Source organism: Phascolarctos cinereus, unplaced genomic scaffold (genome assembly GCF_003287225.1).
Source record: "Phascolarctos cinereus isolate Bilbo 61053 unplaced genomic scaffold, phaCin_HiC Scaffold_726;HRSCAF=1367, whole genome shotgun sequence".
Lineage (NCBI taxonomy): Eukaryota > Metazoa > Chordata > Mammalia > Diprotodontia > Phascolarctidae > Phascolarctos > Phascolarctos cinereus.
Window position 1 is genome coordinate 413682576 of NW_027556098.1, and position 12851 is coordinate 413695426.

Consider the following 12851-nt stretch of genomic DNA (forward strand, 5'->3'; position numbering starts at 1 on the left):
TTCCCTACTAGCTCGCCTGGCCCTGCCAACTCCCCAGAGATCCGGAGCCCCGGAAAGTGAGTAGAGGGGGCAGGGTATGGGTAGATGGAGCTGTGGGGTCAGGTCCCTTGGCCCAGGACTTTGGGCCTTTGGGTTGCAGGGTGGGTGAATGAGGAACGTGGGAGACTGAGGGGTGTTTCCAAATGAGAGTTGGAGAGACTGAGGAACACCCAGGGGAGAAAGAAACACTGAGGGGAACCAGAAGACTGCTGAGAACTGAGGGACTGGGGTGTATGGGAGACTATTCTTATTCTTAGAGTAGGGACCTAGGGACAGAGAGAGGGAAGACAGGGACAGAGTAGAGGAACAGAGAAAGTGGGGAAGATAGAGGAAGATATGTACAGTAACAAAAAGGGAAACTGAGGGACTCTGGTAGGGGGGCACTGAGAGACAAAGAAAATGGGAAACTAAGGAACATACAGAGAGGTGGAAAGTAGGGACAGAAGAGGAGATTGAGAAAGAGGAGAAAGAGAAAGACAGGAACAGAGTGGAGAAAAATGAGAGATTGAAGAGACAGGGAGACTGAGGGACATGGAAGGAAGATTGAGATGTGGGGTATTCTAAAATGCAGCTACAGAGGTAACAGGCTAAGAAATACAGACAGTAGGAAGACAGCCAGGCAGAGACAGGAATCAGAGAGAAAGGGGAGTCAAAGTCATGGGGATCAGAGATAACGGAGTGGTGAGAATGAGAAAGGTCAGATACCCAGAAGTTAGAGATAATGGGGGTGAGATAAATGGGGAGTCAGAGGTAAGGGAATGAGACAGAGTTAGAAATAAGGGGGTGAGAGATAAGAGAGGACCAATGACATGGGGGCCAGAGATGGTGGAGTCAGACCTAAAGAGGCATCAGAGATAAGACAAGGCCAGTGACCTGGGGTTAGAGATCACAGGATGATAGATCTGGAGATGGAAAGGACTTCACAGGCCTTCTACTCCAGCTGGCCATTTTACAGGGGAGGATTCCAAGGGAAGGGGAGGTTCAATGACTTGCCTAAGGTCACATAGGAGTAAAACCCAGTAGGGAAGGAGATGTCAAAAATACAGATGTCAGAGGTGTGAAGGTCAGAGATAAGGAAAGATATACCATAAGGGTAAAAGGTTTGAGGATTGGAGGTAAGTGGACTAGATGTAGACTGATGGGCTGATTCAAGGTTGGGGGACAGGGCTTAGGGCCCCTAGATCTATGGTATCTAGAGTCATAGGGACTGGAGAGAGAGAGAATGAATGAGGGGATGGGGCCCACTGAGGCAGGGAATCTACCACTGCTTTGTGACTCTGTGTGTGTGTGTGTGTGTGTGTGTGTGTGTGTGTGTGTGTCTGAGAGTTGGTCTCTGTGAGTCTGAGCCTATCTGTGGATCTGTCTCTGTATGTAGTGTGTGTGTGTGTGTGTGTGTGTGTGTATGGTGAGAGAAAGAGAGAGAGAGAGAGAAGAGAGAGAAAGAGAGAGAGAGAGAGAGAGAGAGAGAGAGAGAGAGAGAGAGAGAGAGAGAGAGAGAGAGAGAGAGAGAGAGAGAGAGAGAGAGAGAGAGAGACGGTTTCCCTCCAGCGCTGTCTCTCCCATTGCTCCTAAAGAGCCTAAAGCCAGTGGAGAGCTCCTTCTGCCTGAAGCTTGGGCAGAGAAAGCACTTTCCCCACTTTCCATGTTGTCTGTCAGTGCTGGCTCTGTCTCTGTGTCTGCTCGTTGACTCTGTGACTCAGTCTTACCTGTTGGTCTCCCTCTCTCTGCACTTCCCCAGGTCTATGTTTCCTCACTCTTGGCATCTCTGTCTCTGCGTGTCTCTCAGGCCATCTCTGTCTCTGCCTGTCTCTCAGGGCATCTCTGTCTCTCCTCACTGCTGATGTTTCTATCTGGCTGTCCCTTTGGTCACTGTCTCTCCCTCGTCCTCATGCGGCTTCAGTTTCCTTGTCTCTCTTCATCTCTGTCCTGTCTTCTCTTCTATGGGTGTCTGTCCCTCCATATCTCTGTCTCATTCTGGTCATGTTTTCTTATTCATCCTTCCTTCTCTGTGCCTCAGTCTCCCTCTTTATGTGTCTCTCCCAGTGGCTATCTCTCTTCTTGTCTTTCTGACGGTCTCCCTCTTCATGTTTCAGGTGTCTCTCTGGGTTGGCCTCTGTCTCTCTCCGTGTCTCTGTCTCTCTGTCCTTGTCACTTTGCCTCCCTCTCTCTGGGGGTCTCTGCCTCCCTCCCTGTTTCGATGTCTTATCTCCCGCTGTCTCTCACTGTCTCGGTCTCCCTCTGGCTGTCTCTCCTAGAGTCTCTGGCTCCCTCCCTCTCTGTGTCTCTGTCTCTATTTGTGTCTCCCGGTGTCTCTGGCTCCGTGTCTCCTCCTGCCGGTTTCCGCTTAGATTAAGCCGGGGACCTAATTCCAGGGCCAGGATCGAATTTTCTGGCAACAAAGGGAAATAGCGAATCGATCGGTCGCTCCGGAGATTAAGAGACAAGCGGCGCGCGGATCCATCATAGCTAAACGGCCCCCCCGCCCCCGCCCCCGCCCGGCCCGGCCCGGCCCCCTCCCCCCTGTGCGCCCAGACGCGCTCAGCATCGCAAACAGCCCGGCCGGCCCGGAGTCGCCCGAAGCCCAGCAGAGGAGCCGCAGAGGGGAGCTGGGGCCGGGGGCAGCAGGATCCCCAGTCACACCCCTCCCTCCTACAGTCTTCCCCCCAAAACCTGGCCTCTCCCTCGCGGGCTCTCAGCAGCAACCTGTACGTGTCCCCCCAAACCCTAATTCAAATAGCGTTTGGCCTCCATATCTGTTCCCTCACAAGTCTTGTCATACCTTTCCTCCACGTTGCAGCACCTGTATCTCCACATACCCTTGGCCCCTCCAGTAACACTTGCCCCGCGCCCCATCTTGATCACCTGGGTAGCATCCGTGCCAAATTCTGCCTTCCCTTCCTCTCCCTAACCTGTCCCTCCAAACACCTGTTCCCTCACATTTGCATCCAAAGCACCTTCTCCCCATATAGTTACCCCAATATCTCCCCCAACAGTTGTACATTTCCCCACACCTGTGCACAAGATAACATTGGCTCGAGCCTCAGGTAACACCTATTCCCCACAAGTGGCCTGTCTCCATAGGTAACATCTATCCACACAAGTTCTTCTGCTCCCGTACTTGTCACTTTGGGGAACAAATGTGCGCCCACAAGTCAATTCCATTAGTACTGGCCAGCCACCAAGTTGCCCCTCCTTGTACAGAGACATCGACCTACATGTCTATAGCCTCAGCTAGCACCTATTCATGGGTAACATTTCATTGTCCTATACCTATCCCATATTACTCATGCCTCACGTCTATCCCTGTAAGTAACACCATTCCCCCACATCTACTTGTCCTTTCCATTAATACCTCGTATTCCTTATTTGTCCTCAACCTACCTATTGCCTCAGGTAGTATCTTCACTTAAACATACGCACTTTGCAAACTTTAAAAGGAAATGCCATTTATTATTTGTGTACATACCTGTCTCTTTTGGCAATATCTCTTCCCCCCAAAAAAACACATTTCTCCCTACACACCTGCCCCCTCAGCTAGTACCTCTTCTACCTTTTCATCTCTATTCCTTGTATCCTGTACCTTACTTAGTATCTGTTCTACCATATCTGTCCCACTAATAGGTCTCGAATCTATTCATCTACCCTCCCTCTCAAGGTAATGTTTGCCTTGCACACAACTCTGCCCTCAAATAATACCTGTCACCCCCACAAGTCACTCAAATAACACCATTGCCCACATCTGTCCATCCTGTTCACCTTCCTCCAAAGGAAGCACCAGCCATACATCTGAGGCCTCAGATACCACCTTGTCAGCACACCTGTCCCTACTTAAGCCACGCTGAGTCCTTACACCTACCTCACATAACACTGCTTCCCATTTTGCCCCTAGTCCCTTCAGGTAGCACCTGCCCTCAGGCATTAATTGTTCCCACAAATCTATTCTCTCTCAATTCTACATTTGTACTTTATCACAGGGAACCCACCTACAAACACACACTCACACACACACACACACACACACACACACACACTTAACTTCCTCATGCACATGTTTATATTCTCAGAAGGTGAAGTAAATGTGGGGAGCCCCAGAACAGGAATCTGGAGACCTGGGGTCTAGTCTAAGCTCTGCCTTTAATTGTGGGCAAACCTATTCCCTTCTCTTGACCTCAGTTTCCCTTTCTAGACTAGAGGCAAGCTTCTAGTCTAGAAAAGTTCTTTCCCAAGCGTGCACATGCATGTGCGTGCGCGCGCGCGCACACACACACACACACACACACACACACACACACACACACACCCCTCCCGTGAAACAACCCACCTTCTCCATATCTCTTCCTCCTCCTCCCCCTTACAAGTGCCAAATTCCCTCTTCTGGCCTCGCTTCCTCTCCTTTTCAGGGCTCTCCTGTCCTTCAGTATTTGGGGTGTTCACATGTTCTCTGCAGCGAAGTTTCTTCCACTTTTTCTCCATACTTTCTCAAGTTTCATTCGTACCTCCTTTCTCTCCAGAGCTGTGAGCTTGGGTAATTGTGTGTGGGTGAACACACACACACACACACACACACACACACACACACACACACACCCCTGTGTTTTGAAGAGGAGGGAATCTTTGTGCCCAGGTTTGGGGGTATAAGGGGAATATAAGAAGAAGTGGTACTATGAGGAGGGAAATGCAGCCATGAAGACACTGGAAGGGCACTCCAAAGTGGAGGGAGGGATCTTTGAAGGAGGAAGCATCACTGAGATTGGAAGGGAAGTCTCTGAGATGGGGAATGGAGGCTCTGAATAGAGGAGACCAATCTGAGAAAGGAGGAGGGGTCACTGAGTGAGGGCTACAAGTTACTGAGGAGGAGAAGATGTCTCTGGGAAGGAGAAAGGGGTTTCTGAGCTGAGAAAAGAGTAGAAGAAGGAAAGGTCTCTGACTTGAGAGAGGAATCTCTGAAGAGGGATAGGGTCTCCAAGGAGGGGGGAGGAGACTTTGACCTGGGAGAGGGCTCTCTGAGGGAGAGGTAGGGGCTCCTGACCAGGAAGAAGGGTCTTTGACCTGGGAGAAGGAGAGGTCTCTGACCTGTAAGAGGTCTTTGTGGTAGGGGTAGGGTCTATGAGGAGTAAGGAGAGGTCTTTGGCCTTGGAGACAGGTCCCTGAGGTGAGAGAAGTCTCTGAGTTGGGGGAGGTAGTCTCTGAAGAGGAGAGAATGGTTTTTGACCTGGGAAAGGGGTCTCTGAGGCGAAAGTCGGGTGGTTTGAGGAGGAAGGAGGGGTTTTTGACCTGGCAGAGGTGTCTCAGAGGAGGCCTCTGACCTGTGCTCCGGGTCTTGGAGATAGAGGGCGGGGTCTCCGAGTTGGGGGCGGGGCCTCCTCTGGAACCCCCGGGAGGGCCCCTGGGCGGGGGCGGCGGCGGCAGTGGCAGCGGCGGGGCCCGGGCTGGGGGATCGATCGGCGGCGGCAGAGGCGCTGGGCCCGGGATTGCATCTTGTCACAATAATTTATGGCCTCATCCCGCCTGATCGATGGCGCTGAATTAGCACCTCCCCCGCCCGGCCGCCCACCCGGGCCGCCTCAGACCTGCACCCCCCAGCCCCTAGCCTGTCCACGCCCACCGGTCTGGACCCCTCTATCCTCCGGACCTCTACGTCCTGATCTCTGTCTCTTCTGTGCCATCCCCCTGCCTCCCATCCTTCTGTCCCCATTCCTATAGTCTTCATCCCTGTCCCTCATCCCTCTATCCTCCTTTCCCTCATCATTCTGTCCCAGTTTCTCTCTAACCTCCAAGGACTCTGTTTCTTTTTTCCATAACACCTATGTCTCTGTTTCCCCTCCCCCAACCCTCTCTCCCCATCTTCCTCATCACCCTAAGGTGCTGTTCCTCTGACTCCTATCTCTCCTTCATCCCTCTATCCATACATGGCCCTGTCCCTCCAGTTTTCCATATTCCCGATCCTGGGCCATCCGTTCTTTCCCCTCTTTGTCCCTCCACCCCTATCTTCCAGTTCTGCCCCCTAAACATCTTCCCATTCCTCTGCCAACCAGCTCTCTGTCCCTCCATTCTTCTGTCACCATCTTTTACTCTCTAGACCCCTCCATCTTTCCCCAGTCTTTTAGCCCCCTGCCTTCTGTCCCTCTGTCCTTCTGGCCACTCTTCCCTCTCTCACCTCAACCTTCAGTTCCCTTCCTTCTCTTCAAAATTCTCTAACTTTGTTCCTCATCCTTCTGTTTTTCCATCCTTCAGATTTCCATCTTCAAGCTCTTCAGCCATGTCTTCTCATTTTTTCTGTCCTTTCATCCCTTATCCCCATTTCTCTGTCCCCATCCCTCTACCCTCATATCTCTCTCACAGGAATTGTTTCCACTTCTCTATCCCCCTTCCTTTTGTCTTTCCATGCCTCTGTCTCTTCATTTCTCTGTCCTCCCATCTCTGTCTTCCATCTCTCTATTCCAAATCTGTCTGTCCTCTGTCCTCCTGTTCTTTAGCCCACCTTCCTCTGCTCTTCAACAGTACCTCCTCCATTCCCATTTTTACTCTAGGCCTTTACTTTCTCTATCTCTTTTCCAGTCTTTCTCTTTCTGTACTTTCCTTTCTCTCTTCTGATTTCAGCATCTCTCTTTCCTCTATTCCTGTCTCTTACACATCCTTCTGTCTTTCATTATCTCACTTCAAGGGATTTCACTAGATGACCTCTAAAGTTCCTCCTAACTTTAAAATTCCAGAGGATCTGGATGCCCATTTTGTTTCTCCTTCCTTTTATCCCTGTTTCCTTTACTTCTACACCTCTACCCCTCATTTCTATCCTCATTCCCTATCTCTCTGCCCTCTATTTCTCAACCCCCTCCCTCTTCTTCCATCCCTTTCCCCCTTCTTTCTGTCCCAGATCCCTCTGTTCCACCATCATTGTCCCCTCCCTCTGTCTTTTGCCATCCCTCAGTCCTCCATCCCTCTTTCTCTAGAGGTTCAGAGCAAATGAAGTCTAAAGTCTCTTCCAGACTTAAAATCTTATGGTGTCTTTGCCCCTCTCCTTCCTTGGCCCTGTTTTATTGGAGTAGGAATAAGGATTATAATGGAGTTTCAGAGAAGGATGGAGTTGGGATGGGGATGGCTTTGGGGGTGCAATTGCAGTTTAGTCTGGAGCTATGATTAGGATAGGGATAGAGATAGAGATAGAGATAAAGTTAGGGATGAGGATGGAGATGAAGCTGGAGAAACGGATGGAGATGGGGATGGAGATTATGATCATGACAGATACAGTGATGGAAATGGCATGGAAACAGTGCCAGGGATTGGGGTGGGGATGAGGCTGTGGGTTATGACAGTAATGAAAATGGGGATAAGGGGGATAGAGATGGTGATGATACTCAGCTACCCTAATACCCACTGGACTTTCAGGCTTCTCAGTTCTTTAGTCTGTGAGGTTGGGCCCTAGCAGTGCAAGGTTCTCTCCTTTCCCCCTCAGGGGGACTGACCTTACTTCACTAATTAAGAGCCTGAGATGGGATATCATGGTGATGAATTAACAAATGATCTCTTTGCTGTCGCTAAGCACTGGCCTTCCTACTGCTACTGAGCACTCTTCTCTTCTCCCCACTCCCGTGTCCGCCTCTCCCTCCCTTCTCTTCTTTCAGCCCTTTAATCCCTCAATTTTCCACATCTCTGCCATTCTCTTTCTTTCCTTCTCCTCATTTCTGGTCTCCTCTGACAGATTGCTCTGTCCGCCTGTCTGTCCTCTATCCCTCACCATTCTCTCTCTTGAGCTCTCTGCCGCGGTCTCTGTTTGTTCTCCCTCCCAGGCTCTTTCTCTCTGACTCCAGGTGTCTCCATCACCAGCTCGCCTCCACGTCTCAGGCTCTCTCTGTGTCTTTTTCAATCCTTTCCCTCGGTCTTACCACATTCTGAGTTTTGCCTTAGTCGCTCTCTGTTCAGGGTCTCTCTGCAGTTCTAGGTATCACAGTCTCTCTCACCATCTGTCTCTCATTCTTCATTTCATGATCTGTCTCTTACCTGTCCTGGGTCTCTCAATCTCTGTTTTCCTATCTCCTCCTATCTCCCTTTTTATATCTCTCAGTCTATCTCTCTCTCCTGTTGTCTCACAAGCTCTAATTTTCTGAATATCTGTCTCTTCCTCTCTCTGTCTCTTGACTGAGTCTGTTCCTTTCTCTTATTCCTGCTCTAGTTCTATGTCTGTCTCTTTCCCCAGCTCTGGGGTTCCTGGCCTTTGCCTAGGTCCCTGGCTGAGGCAGAAGGAGACCAGATGGGTCAGAGCTCCCAGATTTCCAGTTCTCTATCTCCAGCTCTGCTTGGTAGGCGGGGCGCGTGGCACTGCGGCTCCCACCTCCCGGGGGACACTCCCCTCCTTTCCATCCTCCCCCTCACCCCCCCCCCGCACTGACAAGGGCTCCGTGTTCATGGTTGTCCTTCTCCCCTCCCCTCAATGGCCCACTCAGTCCAGGGATATCAGGGGAGAGACAGGCAGACACACAGACAGACGGACAGAGCAGAGCACAGAGATGTAGACAGACACAGTACAGCATACAGACAGTTCAGAGCAGAGCAGAGCAGAGAGACAGAGATAGAGCTTTTCAGAGATATACAGAAAGAAGAGACAAGATGGAACAATGTAGACAATTTTTCCTGCCCCTCTCCCAGCTTTTCACTGCACCTCTGTCAAACACAAACCTTTATCTCCAGAACCCGACGCTCAATGGCTGAATCACACTGGAACCCCATGACACCCCCACAGAGCTCTCTTTCCCATAAAAGCTTTGGTCCTGAGAAGTGAAGTTGTCTATCTGCAGTGTGTGTGTGTGTGTGTGTGTGTGTGTGTGTGTGTGTGTGAGAGAGAGAGAGAGAGAGAGAGAGAGAGAGAGAGAGAGAGAGAGAGAGAGAGACTCAGGTTGAGAACAAGGAAAGGGTGTCAGACAATGGCTAGAGAAACTTGGGAGATGAGGGTCAGGATGAGAGCCCGGGAGATAAGGGAGGGGTTGTCATGAGGATCTAAGTGTACGTGTATCTATGCTGACACATGCCATTTTATACACCAGTGACTGGGGGGACCTCATAGTATGAACAAGAGGTATGAGTTTCAAGGAATGATTGTGCCTCTTCTCATGTCTCTGTGTTTATTGAATGAATAACTAAACATGTGTGTGTCCAGGGTCTAAATATATCTGTGTCTATGTGTGTGTGTGTGTTTATATATGCTTTTCCTTTATTGAATGAATAATTAAATGCATGGGGGGGATCTAATGTGGTGGTGGTGGTGGGGTGTGTGTGTGTGTGTGTGTGTGTGTGTGTGTGTGTGTGTGTATCTCCACGGGATTCTGAATGAGGTAGAACTATGGTCAGGCCAAGGTTGGGTTTTTTCAAGTGGGTGTGGGGTAAATAAATGTGTGTGCATCTACCATCTGGGGCCCAGGAGCAGAGAGACTGAGAGTCCAGTGGTGAATGGGTGAGGGTCTGAGGCCAAGCAGATGAGTGGGCTTTCTTCTTTAGGACTGAGTGGAAGAGGTGGGCTTGGGAGATAGGGAGGGTATGTGTGTGTGTGTGTGTGTGTGTGTGTGTGTGTGTGTGTGTGTGAGCAGTGGGGGACAGGCTGTACATGTGAGGCTCAATGGGTATCTGAGGGCACAGGGCAATGTGAACTAGCTAGATGGATCTGTATGTGAGTGTGTGTGTGGGGTGTGTGTGTGTGTGTGTGTGTGTGTGTGTGTGTGTGGCTGTGTGTGGCTTGGGGGCCTGGGCCATGTCTCGGTGCCTCCTTCTTAGACTGAGCCTGAAGACGATATGAAATTTAAAAAAAAAATCAATTTTCATTCCACTTGTGCAGACAGTGTCCTGGGGAGGAGGGGGGAAAGGGAGGGAGGGAGAGAGGGAGAAAAGGAAAGAGGGAGGGGTCCGAGGGTGAAGGGTGGGGAGGAGGGAGTCAGGCCCGAGGCAGCTCCAGAGGCAGCTGCGGGAGCTTTAAGGAATCAAAACAGCTGGGTAAATCCCAGCTCCAGGGGAAGGGTGGAAACAGGGGACCCAGAGACAGGCAGAGACAGAGACAGAGATAGATGAAGCGGGCTGGGGGCACCCATGGAAATGATCAGTAAATCTCCACCAATTTTTACAAATTGTGAAGTGTGTTGTATCTGTATATTTTTTGTGTTTCTATGTGACTATGTCTAGGCATGAGTACAAATGGGTGATCGCATACCTTGTGAATCTGTGTATGATTGTGTGTCCATGCTACAGGCCTGTGTGGGATTCTAGTTAACTGTATGTGAGTGAGTCTGTGTGACTGGGAGTTACACATATCTGTGTGTGCCTTTAGTGTGCCTAGGACTGTAGGTCTCACACTCTTGGTCTCCCCCCCTTCCCCCTCCCCTCAAATCTCAGTTTTTCTGACCTGGCCACTCTCAGCCTCTGAGGCTGTGTGCCCATGACTGTGTATCTGTTGTGTTTGAGTGTGTGTGATCTGTGAATGTGAATCTGTGTGTGACTGTGTAGTTGAGTGTTTCTCTGTGTGTGTCCAATCTGTGCACACATGGACCTGTGCTGGGGGCTGTGGGGCTGGGGGGGGGCAGAGGAAGCAAAATAAAATTAAAAATTAAAACTTGCCCGAAGCCCCCATCCCTGTGTGAGTGAGTGAGAGAGAGAGAGAGACGAGAGAGAGAGAGAGAGAGAGAGAGAGAGAGAGAGAAGGAGGGGGGGAAAGAGAAAGTATGAGTCTGAGACCTAGGCTGGAGGAGGGGTGGGGGAAACAGAGAGCAAGAGACTGAGAAACTGAGACAGTGAGCCTCAGAGGCTGAGAATGGCCAAGTCAGAGAAACTGAGATTTGGGGGGAGGGGACAGGGGGAGGGACAGGGGAAAGACCAAGAGTGTGAGACCCAGAGGCAGAAAAAGAGAGAAAACATAAGTACCTCCGAAGCAGAGACAGAGATATCCATGGAGACAGAAGAGACAAGAAGAAAGAAAGAGAGAGACAGACCCAAAGACTGCTTGGTCTCTGGTCCCAGCTCTCTCTAGCCCTCTGCCCCAGTCCCAGCCGGACCCTCAGCCTTGGCCATGCTGGGTTGCCCCAGGCTCCTTCCTGCTCCTCTGGGTCGATCGGGAATCAATGGGGCTGGAGGGGAGCCAGGGGCGAGAGGCAGATCAAAGCCAGAGGTTGGGGGTGGGAGTAGCTGGCAGAGACAGAGACAGACCTAGGGAGACCATTGGAGAGATAGAGAGATATGGAGGGGTAGGCAGAGAGAGAGACAGAAACAGAAGCAGAGGGAGATGGGGAGAGAGGCATGGCCACAAAAATTCAGACAGGGATTGGGACAGAGACTCAGAAATAGAAGCAAGTATGGGAGAGTGAAAGAGACATGTCCAGGAAAAAGAGACTGAGAGGGATCCGCAACAGATACCCAGAAAAAGAGAGAGAGAGGAGGGGAGAGAGCGAGAAGAGAGACGCCGGAATGTAAAGAAAAAGAGAGGACGCGGGCAGGAAGATAAAGAGATACCAACTCCACAGAGATATCCAGATGGGTAAAGACACACAACAGATGCAAAACAGAGATGCAGAGACTGAGAGATGGAGAGAGACAGAGACAGAGACAATACACACATGTACCTGGGCCTGGAGAAAATGACAGAGTAAAGAGAATGGGGAGACACAAAAAGACTGACAGAAAAGCCAACGGAGGGCCCAGAGATGGAGACAGAGAAAAGACACACACACACACACACACACACACACACACACACACACACACACACACACACCCACCCGGCCAGGCCTGAGAAAAAGGACAGAGGAAAGCGACAGAGACAGAATCAGTGAGGACACTGGGAGAAACAGAGACGGAGAGAGATAAGAAATGAAAATGGAGCCACAGCCGCACAGAGCCAGACCCGGAAAAGAATAGTGCAAGAAAAGAGAGAGACAGAAACAGAGACAGAGAGACAGAGGGAAGAGTGCGATAGAGGCAGAGAAGAAGAAACAAAGAGGGGCAGAGACAGAGACTGAGGCAGAGAGACAAGGGAGGGGGAAACTGAGGGTTGGCAGCAGTGGGGGAGGGCTTGGGAGGGAGCGGGCGGGCGGTCCCCCGGCTCCTCGTTATAACGTGTCCGGAGGAGGCGGCGGGGAGTTGAAAGCGTCGGGAAGAGAAATCAAAACCAACACGGAAATGAGCTGGCCCAGGGAGGGGGAGCCGGGGGGTGGGGGGGCAAGGAGAGAGATGGGGGAAAGCGAGAGAGATGGGGAGAGATGAAGGAAAGATGTGGGAGAAGCGGATAAGAGATGGAAGAGAGATGAAAGAGGGGGAGAAATGGGGGAGAGATGAGGGAGAGATGGAGAGAGATGAGAGAGATGAGAGATGGGAGATGGGGGAGAGATGAGGGAGAGATGGAGAGAGATGAGAGAGATGGGGAGAGGTGGGAGAGAAATAAGGAAGAGATGAGAGCTGGAGAAGAGATAGGGGGAGAGGAGATGGGAGAGAGAAGAGGAAGAGATGGGACGAGATGGGAGAGAGATGAAGAAAAGATGGGGGAAGGATGAAGATAAGATGGAGGGAGATGAGAGATGGAGGGAGGAGGGGGATTGGGGACAGATATGAAAAGATGGAGATGGGTAGGTGGAGGGAGATGGAGATACAGAAAAATGCCATGAGGAGAGCTGGGGAAGAAGAGAAGATGGAGGAAGATGGAGGGAGAAAGGGAGGGAGCCGAGTAGTAGAGGAAGGGGGGAAAAGTGAGGGGAAAATAGATAAGACTGGGTGCTGAGGGGCTGTTTGCAGAGACGTGAAGAGATCGGGATAGAAAGTAAAGATATGAAGTGGGGAGAGATGGA